At 49.4% G+C, this 11219-nt stretch overlaps 1 protein-coding gene across 2 annotated transcripts in view; it reads left to right on the top strand.

Annotated features, from left to right (window-relative positions):
- Positions 1–9262: 9262 nt before the first annotated feature.
- The window catches only part of CUNH1orf21 (chromosome unknown C1orf21 homolog), a 187609-nt gene continuing 185652 nt past the window's right edge, over positions 9263–11219 (top strand). For both annotated transcript variants that reach the window (XM_016145607.2, XM_016145606.2), the window contains exon 1: positions 9263–9568. The gene's annotated coding sequence lies outside the window, so the exon portion shown is untranslated. The remainder of the gene's footprint in view (positions 9569–11219) is intronic.

Below are 11219 nucleotides of genomic sequence, written 5' to 3'. Positions count from 1 at the left end.
GGGAAACGTCTTCCGTGTTCGGCAAGAGATGATGGGGGAGGACCCAAACCGGGCGAGCAGTGGCGGGAGCAGAAAAGGGGACACATTTGAGGACACCAAGTTCCAGCTGATTGTATACGTGTGGGAATGGGAGCAGTAAGTGATGACCCCACGCATGGGCGACCCAGGAAAGTATTATCTTAATTTGTAGTTAACAACCTAAATTAAATTAGTCTTTAACACAGACGCGTCTAGATGTATCGGCTCCTGGAGTGGCATGGTTTAATTGAGCCGTCCCTGAACCCTCCCTCCCTCCCTTTCCACTAGAATTATTTCTTCTTGTAAATGTATCTTCTATGATTTATCACTGCTGACAATACCAATCTCAAAAATTTTTTTGGAAGGGGCTAGGATAATAAATGTGAGTAAAACAAAACAAAACAAAACAAAACAAAAAATCCAGGTTGAACTCTGGATCACCATTTAGTGGTTTTGTGACTTTGAATGAGGCCCTAAACTCCATGAGCTTCTCTGTGCTCTCACAGCCGCTCCGTGTGGGTAATGCCTCTTCCTTGGGATGCTGGGAGGTCAGATGCACATGACTCAGGTCAAACCTGAGTGCTAGGCCCGGACATGGAAAGACTCAGTACAGAAGCCGCTGTAGTCGTTGCTGTTTGACCTCCACATCCAGTGGCCAGGTCCGCTCGGATCTAAAACAACTCGAAGGCTGCGAAGAAACGGTGGCGCGGCAGTGGGCGGCAAGGGTGTTACGTGCAGGCCGGACCCTTCGGCTCGTCATTCACTGAGCATCATGGGAGAATTAGAGCCCCGGGATCAGAAACCCCCGGGTGTAAATCCTGAACCTTCTGCTGAGCAGCCTGATGTCCTCTTCCGCGTAAGACCCGAGACGGGGTAACGGCAGATCAGTCCCGGGGGTAATGGGAACACGGGTCCTCACTCTTCTCACAGACATTTGCCACCGTTTTATCCATCTTCAGAGGCACTGTGTCCAGCAGAAGTGGCAGCTCCTCTCACTGGGAGCCCAACCTACAGCATCCGCGTCGAATCCCCCACCCACGGGACTACGCGGGGCAGTCCGGGTGAGGCACTCAGGATGCCGATGGTACGAGTCGGTTGCACTAACCCACATTCTGTATCAAAGCCCCTGATCACAACCACGACACGCTCCATCCTCGACCGTCACTGGAAGTGATGCCGGCGGGCTGGCCGCTCTGAACATGAGATGAACTCCAGGGACGTGGGTGACAGCCACGGTGCTGTGACGGTACATCACGAGGCGACTTTCTGACAGGCAGTCTCTGCCAACAGAAGGTCACAGCTCTTCTGTAGCTGAGATTGGGAAGAACTTTGCTACCATAGCCTTTAACTAGACGTTTTCTGCCCCATGGGTTCAGTTAGGGATAGCGCTGTCAAGCATCTAAGGGGCTCGTGCCCCATCTCGCTGTATCTGTACAGGGGAATGAAGAGCTACATGTATGCACGGAGAGAGGTTCACAAACCATAGTCTGAAACCACAGGATTTTAATATTCCTGAAACAGCCTCACCCAAGCTTTAAAGCACACGTGACACCGCCCCTCTCTCCACACACACACACACACACACACACACATGCACACACGCACACACACACGCACGCACACACGAAGGCAGTAGGGCCGCTTTTCTGATCTCTTTGTTTGATTCTCTTACTAACGCTAACGACCTCGTCACTGTACTTTGTCTGCCTTCAAAGGGAAGCCACAAATAGAGGAGAGTATTAGTCACAAACATGTTTTCCACAAGCTAACACTGACACACACGCACTTTAAATTCAAATTAGGTTGCTGACATAAAAAATAGGAAGATTTCACATAAACACCCAGATTTCCGGTCTCTCCAGAGAAAGCCCAGGGACTCACCTCCACAGGTGTCAGTAACCACCTGGTGCTGAGAGGCGCCCCACCTGCCCCTCCCCTCCCCACCACCACCAATCCTGCCTCACAGCTCAGGTCATTTCTGGACCCTTCTAGGCATGTGAGTAAGAGACCCACACATCACACACATTCCACACTCTGTCATGTAACAATAGGCAACTAACGAGTATTTATAAAGCACCTATGGAATGCACGTCTCAGGCCTGGTTGCTCTCTTAACCCTGAAACAGGAAAAAGCTCTCCCCCCCCACCCCCCCCCCCCCCACCCCCGTGTTCGAGGCATTTGTCGATATATTCTCTGCCCACGGGGACTAGTGAGCATTTGAAAGGCAGTTAGTCTGAAACAAGATGTGCCGTAAATGTAAAAGACATACTTTGAGAAAAAGTAAAGTATATATCATTGACAGTTTTTATATTAATTACATGCTGAAATGATTAGATTTTGATACGGTGGGTTAAATGTAATCTATTATTAAAAGAAATTTCACCTGCTTCCTTTTTAGTTTTCAATGTGGCCACTAGACAAGTTAAAATCGCATGTGTGGTTCACATTACATTTCTGTCGGACATTGCTGGTCCCATTGGCGAATGCGTGTTCAGCAGAAACTTATCCAAACTCCAGGAAGTTGGGGTGGAAAATGCACACTAATGGAAACTGAACATGGATCCGAATAGATGAAATGTGGCTAGATCTGTTACCTCACAGAGCCTGAAATTGCAATGGACCGTCTGTTAATCCCATTCTGACCCCTCTCCCAACTCACCAATGTGCATCAGTGATGACCATGGTGACAGACCTGAGGAGCAGGGGGAGGGGAGGAGCAAGGCGTGGGTTTTGAGACTGCCGGGAAGTTACGTCTGCCTTGGTTAAAGACTCCTTAGCATGATATATATTAGTGTATATCTGTGAATATTTCCTTACAATGAACTCCTAGAAGGCTGGGTCATCCTGGGGCAAAGGGCATACAAACTTCTAACGCGTGTGTTTTGGAATATTCGGTTCCTTCCTTTCTCCCTTTTAGAATGTGATCTGAAACTAGCAGGTTCTTTAGATCTCTATAGCAGCGGTTTTCCATTAGCTCTTAAAAAATTTAACCCGCAATAATTGCATCTGAAATTAGTTCACACCATCGGAATCCGTACAGCTTCTGAAAACTGGTGTAATGAGACGTGATGCCCTCCTAGTCGTTTCGGGGCTCTCGCTTAGTTACGGTGAAGGGAGCTGCAACTTCACTCCTCAGTATTGTTTTGCTCTCTGAAAGGGACTATGGGGAGGAGAGGGCATGCTTAAAGGGGGTAATGGTTGAGACAGAGATTACAATAGTGGAGATCTTGTTTGTTTTGGTGCCCTTTCTCACACACACGCTCAAAAAATTCTTTTTTTTTTTTCTTTTAGCCACATTCTTCTGTCTGTGTCATTGTTGCTGAACTTTCTGGACATCGATATTTGCTTTCCATCATTACTGAGAGGGGCCCACACAGCAACTACACAGCGACTTAATTGCTGACGTACCTCTCAGGCTGGAGGAGACCCTGCTGTCTGGCCCCGCGTGCCATAGGAACAGCAAAGCCCCCAGTTCTCGCAGAGCTTACGATCAGTTGGGGAGACGAGAACAGCACATGAGATAGTAATACTATTTGCACGCATGAGCTGGAAGCAGCATGATCCTCTAAGCGATGCCAGTGAGCTCTGGGTGACTTCACCTGCTACGCCCACAGTGGTGGGGTCCTCGTGTCACCTGGGGAAAAGGGCGCCACACTAGAGAGCTAACTTTTGATTACTAGGCAAGGCCGTGAACCTCCGAAGGAGAGGAAGCAGATGGCCCGGAGGCTTAGCTGGCTCCCTCCGGGTGTCTGGAGTTCCCTGTCCTCTGCTTCATCCTTCTCTTTTACTTGTGGCTGAGTCTCACTCCTTAAGTTACAGGTTCTGAACTCTCCTTGATTCAAATGATTATGCTTCATCTTTTCATCTTCTATCTACCCAACTTTTGAAGATGAGATAAAAGAAAATACACACCTTAAGGAAAAACCCAAGGAAGAAATAAATAAAAGTAAGAGCCATAATTTTCAGATCTAGAAAAGTGGGTTACTCGGAGTAATTCGCACATCATGGAGAGACCAGTTAGAACCATCAGCAAGTTGTCAGCGCTGACTGTAAACTATCTGCTCTGGTCCAGCTCACACCATTCAGCAGGGGCTGTGTGGTGTCATCAGAATTAACCATCATAAACACAACGCACAAACAACTACCAATCTACAACCGCTTCTTGGGTGCTTGACCTGTGCTTGCATGTGGTATCCTGACTGGAAGGTTTGGACACTCACACGTACCCCGCCCCCCCCCCCCCACACACACACACGGCTATCTAGTCTCAATTCTTGATGGCAGAACTCACATCAGGTCCTCCACAGTGGGAGGCTGTAAAATTTCATCAGGTTGAGGGAGACTCTGCACACCCCAAAAGTCCAGAAACTCAGAGGCTGGTTGCTCATATAGCACGTTTCAGAGCAGTACTTATTTTAGAATACTTATTTGATTTTGAATAATCCTGCCAAAGCTACTTTTAACTTGATTATTCAGAAAAATAAACCCGATTGGAGCCTTTTAAAATAAATCACATGAATTCATGCAGGTTTATATAAGTTATAAGAGGCGTGTATCTTTTACTATTTTTGTGTGTATAGCTTTCACTATTCTTCTCTCAATCAACCTGCATTTTCCTTTGGTTTCCTTTTACTAGTCAATGGTAAAGGAAATCTATAAGTCTTAATCAGCTCGGGCTGCTGTAATGAAATGCCATAGACGGTGCTTTAAACAACAGATATTTATTTCTCATAGTTCTGGAGACTCAAAATCTGAGATCAAGGTACCAACTCAGTCAGGTTCTTGGTGAGGACCTTTTTCCTGGCTTGCAGAGGCTAGGGGGTGAGGGTAGGGTAGGGTGAGGGGTGGGGTGTAGCAGAGAGCTCCCCGCTCTCTTCTTATAAAGGGCACTAATCTCATTCTGAAGACCTCACCCTCCTGACCTCACTTCCTCAAGGCTCTACCTCCCAATATCCACACTGGAGGTTAGAACTTCAACTTATGGATTTTGGAGATATAAGCCTTCCATTCATAACACTCTACTTAAAAAATAAGAAACAAGAGAGCATTTGCGATCTTGCTTCCTGGCAATGTAATCAGTATGACTTAAATAAATAAAATCTTATAAAAATTAAAAAAAAAAAAAAAGAAACAAAACAATTCAAACCTACCTATTATGAATGATCCTATAAAACCAAGTATTTATGTTAAATCTTTATGAATAAAAGAATTCATTATGATAGTAATGCCTTTGAAGATTAAAATTAAACTTCTCTGGCCAAAAGAGATATACTTTTTAAAAATTACAGTTAACCTAGAGGGTATTATGCTAAGTGAAATAAGTCAGACTAAGAAAGACAAATACTGTATGATCTCACTTATATGTGAAATCTAGAGAACAAAATAAATGAGCAAAGAAAACAGAAACAGACTCATAGATACAGAGAATTTGATGGTTGCCAGATGGGAGGGGGTTTGGGGAACTGGTGAAAAAGTTGAAATGATTAAGAAGTACAAATTGGTGCTTACAAAATGGTCATGGGGGCAGGAAGTACAGCATAGGGAATATAGTCAATAATGTCATAATAACTATGCGTGGTTCCAGGTGGTTACTAAACTTATGTGGGGTGGGGGTGGGGGGGTCACTTCCTAAGTTATATAAATGTCTAATCACTATGCTGTACACCTGAAACTAATATAAAATAATGTGGAATGTCAACTGTAACTGAAAAAAAGTAATTAAAAATAAATTTTAAAAAATCCACTCAGGGTGTTTGAAGATATGGAATTCAGAGATTCCGGTGGATGGAAAGGCAAAGAGGAGATGGTTTTATTGCTTGTGAAGTGGGGGAACCATGTTTCATTCTTTCTATGTAAGTATGTTAATAGTCCTCTTGATAATGATGAATAACTACAGAGATTATTCTGTGGCAAAACGTCTAGTAGATTTGGCTCGTGCTGACCACATGGGCAGGCAGCACCTGCTGCTTGGTTTGTGGTGCATACCTACACCTGAGGGGTCTCTCTAGCACCTAAGTCCCCCATCCTGTCTGTCCCTTCCCCACTCATCTGTGTGCAGTTGGAGTCTCCACCCCCATCTCTTCTAGATTTGAGGAGAAGAGGGGTCCCAGGTGAAATTAGAAATGATTTTGCACATTAAAATAATGTCTATCAAAGCACTTAATTTCTACAGAAATTCCAGCACCAAAGAGGGTTTACTAAGAAGCAAAAGGGGCTTCAATTTCTAGACCCCTCACTTATATGAGCCCTTTCAAGGGGTTTTGTGCTTTTGTCTTATCTTGAAGATGGCTCCCCAAATTGTAAGTGCTTTAAACCCTACAAAACTTGGATTGTTTCTGGTCAACACTACCATTTAATCACAGAATTCATCTTATGGACTTTTTGTAGACTGCCTGGAGAGCCATACTACCTTAGAAAATGTTGCTTCTGAGGAGTAGTTTCTACTGGGAAACAACACTAACAACTTCCAGCCTGTTCTTGGCCCTGAGAAGTTGGCTTGTCCCAAACTAGGTACTTAATAAATGTTTGCTGATTGAATAATAGTGAAATATATGAAGGAAAAACAGACATACTTGAAGCCATATTGAGTGCTTCTCTCTGGATGGTAAGATTATGGTGATTTTTATTTTCTTCTTTCTTGGCTGAGTTTCTGAAATTTTAAAATACAGTTTACCCTTGAACAACACTGAGTGTAGGGACACCAATCCCCGCACAGTCAAAAACCCACGTATAACTTCGACTGCCTCTAACATTTAGTTGTCCCTTGGTATCTGCGGGGGGTTGGTTTCAGGGTCCCTGTAGATACCGAAACCTGGGGATACTCAAGTTTCCTATAAAATGGCTACATTAGTGCAGTCGGCCCTCTGCATCCTTGGACTAAACCACAGATCATCGAAAACAGTAGAGGTATTTATTGAAAAACACCCATGAAGTTCAAACCTGTGTTGTCCAAGGGTCCACTTTATTCTACAATGAATGTGTATTACGTTAAATAATTAAAAACTTGCTTTAAAAGGGCAGAGTATGGATATTCTTTAATTTATGTATGTATAAAGTGCTTGCTCTGTGGTTTTCTGTTCGTTTTCAGGATGCTAAGTGGAAGAAGACCCGCAGTGCCTTGCCTTCAAGAAATCTGCAGTGCCAGCCACGGCTCTGAGCCCTGAGTGCATAGAGTACAACACAGGTCAACATTCACAGAGCCTGGTCTGTTCAGGGTGGTCTTATGTAGATGAGGGAAGGAGAGAGGTGGGGAAAGACAAACACTATCTTTAATGATCCTTTTATCCATGATCATAGATAGATAGATAGATAGATAGATAGATAGATAGATAGATAGATAGATAAACACACCCACATCTTAGTTATATACTTCTTTCATTTTACCATAGAAGGCTTCAGGTATGGTCTAAAAACCCCAGAGGAGGGTTGACTACATTTGGGATAAACCCAGCAGTTGGTATTTCCCACTAACTTTATGGAGGAATGCAAAGAGAGAGAGAGAGAAAAAAAAGAAGTCTGCTAAATTTGGGGTTAAACTTTGTATCTGAAATGATGGCTCATATTTATTGAGTTCTCACCATGTGTCAAGCATTATGCAAAGTGTTTTACATGCATTGCCACCTCATTTTATTTTCCTTTTACTTTGACAACAAGCCTAATGAGGTAAGAGCCAGTATCATCAGCTGCACTTTACAGATGAGGAAAGGAAGGCTTAAACAAATTAAACACATTGTCAAAGGTACGGGGCTGGCGGCCCCTGACTGGGATCCTAATTGGCCTACCTTCCCTTCTAACTACTCTTCAGGAGGCTGGACTACAGAGTTCTGGTTCCAAAGAGAAAAAAGAACTAGACCATGGATAATTTAAAAAATGGAATACAAATGAGTTTCAAAAAAACAATGTAATACCAGCCTTTTAAACTGAAAAAGGGAGCGCGCTGGAAAACCATTCTTTCCCCCCCGAAAAGGCCGACTTTCTAGCCATTATGGGTGGCTATAAACTTCTTTCATTAAACGAAATCAAGAATTTGCTCTTAAGTGTCTCATCACTGTATCTATCAGCTCTGGTGCGTCCATTTCTATTTTCTAACTTCATCTGGGCTGAAAGTGAGAAATGATTCTGTTTGTGTGTATTCCGCGGGACCGAGGGGCCCCTATTGTTTTCTCGGGTGTCCTCACCCTGGAGGCCTGACATTCCTTACGTGTCTAGGGCAATGCAGGAGCAGCGAAGCGCGGGGAAGCCGCACAAAGGCATCCGACCTCTGTCGATGCTGAAAGATCAATTAAGTGCGCACGCGAAACGCCCAGTATGATGGGGAAGAGGAGAAAAATACCTTCTTCCAGAGGGTGAGAAATTGGTCGATCTCTTATGAGGGTTCACAAAAAAAAAAAAACTGAACAAATGAAGTGATGGACGACGATCTTTCCGGATCCCCAACCATCCCAGAAGCGCGCAAGAGGGGCGGCCCCGGCCCTTCGGTCCCAGGAGGCAGGGAAGGGCGGGGAGGGGGCGCAGGGCGCCCGGTCTGGCACCCGCGGCGTGCCCGTCTCTTTCCCTCCAGGGCCGCTAGTGCCGAGTCACCCCCGCTTCATTCATCTTGCAGGCGCCGCGGCTCCAGGGCAGGGAGGGGGCGGTTTGGTGGTGGGGCCCGGGCCGCCGGGCTGCGCCGCGCGCCGAGGATGCCCGGCCTTCCCTCCGTCTGCATCCGGCAGGCGCAGCCCCGCGGCGGGGCCCCGCGGGTGGCCCGGGTCTCCCGCAGAGCGAGGCCCTCGGGGTCCTCGGGCCGCCCCGCGGCTCCCACGCCGCCGCCCGAGCGACAGGCCCAGGACGCGGTTTTCGCTCCGCGGGCTCCCCTCCCGCTGGCCCGCCGCGCGGGGTGCGCGCGCGCACGCACACACACACACACACACACACACTCGGGCACACACGCGCGCGCACACACACACACACACGCACGGGCGCGCGTGCGCGCGCACACGCCGGTCCTCGCCCCCTTCCCTCCCGCAGCCCCTCGCGGCCCCGATCGCCCGCTCGCGCGGTCCCTGCCTCCCCGGCGCGGCGCCCTCGCGGCCTCCGCAGGCCCCTCCCCGGGGTGGGGGGGAGCGGGGCGCGCGCGGGAGCCCGGCGGCGGGGGAGTGTCTGGCTGCCCCCGCCCCTCGAGCGAGTGACTGGGCGAGGAGGTCCCCTCCCTCCCGGCCTCCCTCCCTCCTCCCCGGTCCCCTCCCTCGCTCGCTCCCTGCCCACTCCCGGGGGGACGTTCCGTGCCGCGGCCGCCGGGGCCGCCGCTCCTTTCACACTTTAGTTGGGAGCTGCGCGCCGCGCTCAGTCACTGGCGAGCTGGCCGCGCGCCGCCGCCTCCCGCCCGCACGCACGCGGGCCCGGCTTCGGGCTGTTCGGCTTCTACTCCCAGCCGCGGGGAGGAGGGGGAGCCCCGGACACACGGTGGGGAGGAGGAGGAAGAGGAGGAGGCGGGAGGAAGACACCGGGCGCGGAGCGAAGAGGCGGGGGGCGGGAGGCTTGCCACCTTCGGCCCCCCCCGCGAGCGCCAAGGTAAGCGGGAGCCCTCGCCGGCCCCGGGGCAGGGGCAGTGGGCGGCGGCGCGCGCCCCGGCTCGGCTCCCCCGGCACGCCCGGGTGGGCCGGGGGTGGGGGCAGGCCTGCGGGGTGTCTGCCGCGCGGAAGGGATGCGAGCCCCGGCGCGCGGCCCGGGCCGGGGGGCTGCTGCCCGCGTGGGGCTGCTGGGGATGCGGGGGGCGGAAGCTGGATGGAGGGAGCTGCAGGGGGCGTCTGCCCGCCGCGGCGGAGGGGCCGGGGTGAGGCTGGGGCTGCTGACGGCTTTCGTCACTGCGAGGCCTGGGTGGCGGGTGTGAGACACCCCTCCCTCCCCACCCGCACCCCTGCCGCCCTCAGCCTTCCTGCACCTCTCTGGCTTTGCTTGTAGCCGCTGTACTTTGCAAGCCAGAGCTCGAAAGGAAAAACAAAATTCAGAACCCTTAGCCGAGTCCCCGAGTCCCCCTTCTCCCGCTCTGACTGATGGATGTGTTTGTGCCGGGGCTGTGATCCCCGAGGTTTGCGAAGTTTTGACCTTTTTTGGGGTGGCTGGTCTCGGCGCATCGGTTCGCCCACCTCGATGTATTATCATTCGCGCCCATGCGAGGCTGGCAGAGAGTGCCTGGTTACCGAACAAGAAGATTTCAGTCCCCTCTGCAGGCAGTCGGAGAAGTGCTGCAGCCGCGGCCGCCTTCGGTCGGCCGCTTCGTGTCCTTCTCCGATCATTCCCCCCCGCCCCCTCCCTTTACGGAGGGATTCCCCCCACCCCCACCCACTTATGTTGGTGCGAGAAGTCCCTGGGCTTCAGGGCTCGCATCGCCCATTCATTCCTCTTCTAAAGCTCTGATTTGGCTCAGGCACGATGGCAAAATTGGGGGTGGCTTTCTTGGCTCCAAGAGTTGCATGGTCAAAGATAAACACACACACACACACACACACACGCACGCACACGCACACGCACGCACACACACACACACACACACACACACACACGCGTTCGTCCTGAGAGACGACAAGCTCAGTGCGAGAAGCGTTTTGTTTCCAGTAGGAAGTTGGCGACCTGTGTAGGAGTATCTTCCATCGCATGTGGGTTAGGAAAATTGTTTTAAAATAGATAGTGATTATGTCGTGTGTGGTTGGAAGACAGCCATAAATGCAGCGATTGGAGCAACTCTGAAAGTGATACGCCCTGGTCACCCAGAACCTCAGTAAAGACACACAGGCTCTGACTCAGACGCTGGGCGGTGGGCCGACGCACGGTAGATTTCATGTAGTACTTTTTCTTTTTCTTTTTTTTCTTTTCTTTTCTTTTCTTTTCTTTTTTTTTTAAGGAGACAGTAGGGACTGTTTGGGGAAGTGGCATGGTCATTACACAGGCAGATGTTATGAACACTTCTCTGCTTCAGGCAGTGGACTCACCTTCTACCTAATGAGAATAACCTTGCAGTTTGGCAGAACTAGGATGTACCAGGGTAGAAAAATTCATGAGTTAAGAATATGGTCCTGGGCTACTTTAGCTTTCTTAGGGGGAAAGATGATGTTTCTGAAGGTCTTTAAGTCCAAGATGCTCCATTTGGGGCTTTTCTCCCCTTTTTCATACATCCAGAGCTGGATGGTAGGATCGATAGAACATGTTTGGGTTGGCTGTTTGG

This window comes from Rousettus aegyptiacus, unplaced genomic scaffold (assembly GCF_014176215.1).
Source record: "Rousettus aegyptiacus isolate mRouAeg1 unplaced genomic scaffold, mRouAeg1.p scaffold_m13_p_17, whole genome shotgun sequence".
Classification (NCBI taxonomy): Eukaryota; Metazoa; Chordata; class Mammalia; order Chiroptera; family Pteropodidae; genus Rousettus; species Rousettus aegyptiacus.
The sequence above is the reverse complement of the archived record's forward strand: the minus strand, read 5'-3'. Positions and strand labels throughout refer to the sequence as shown.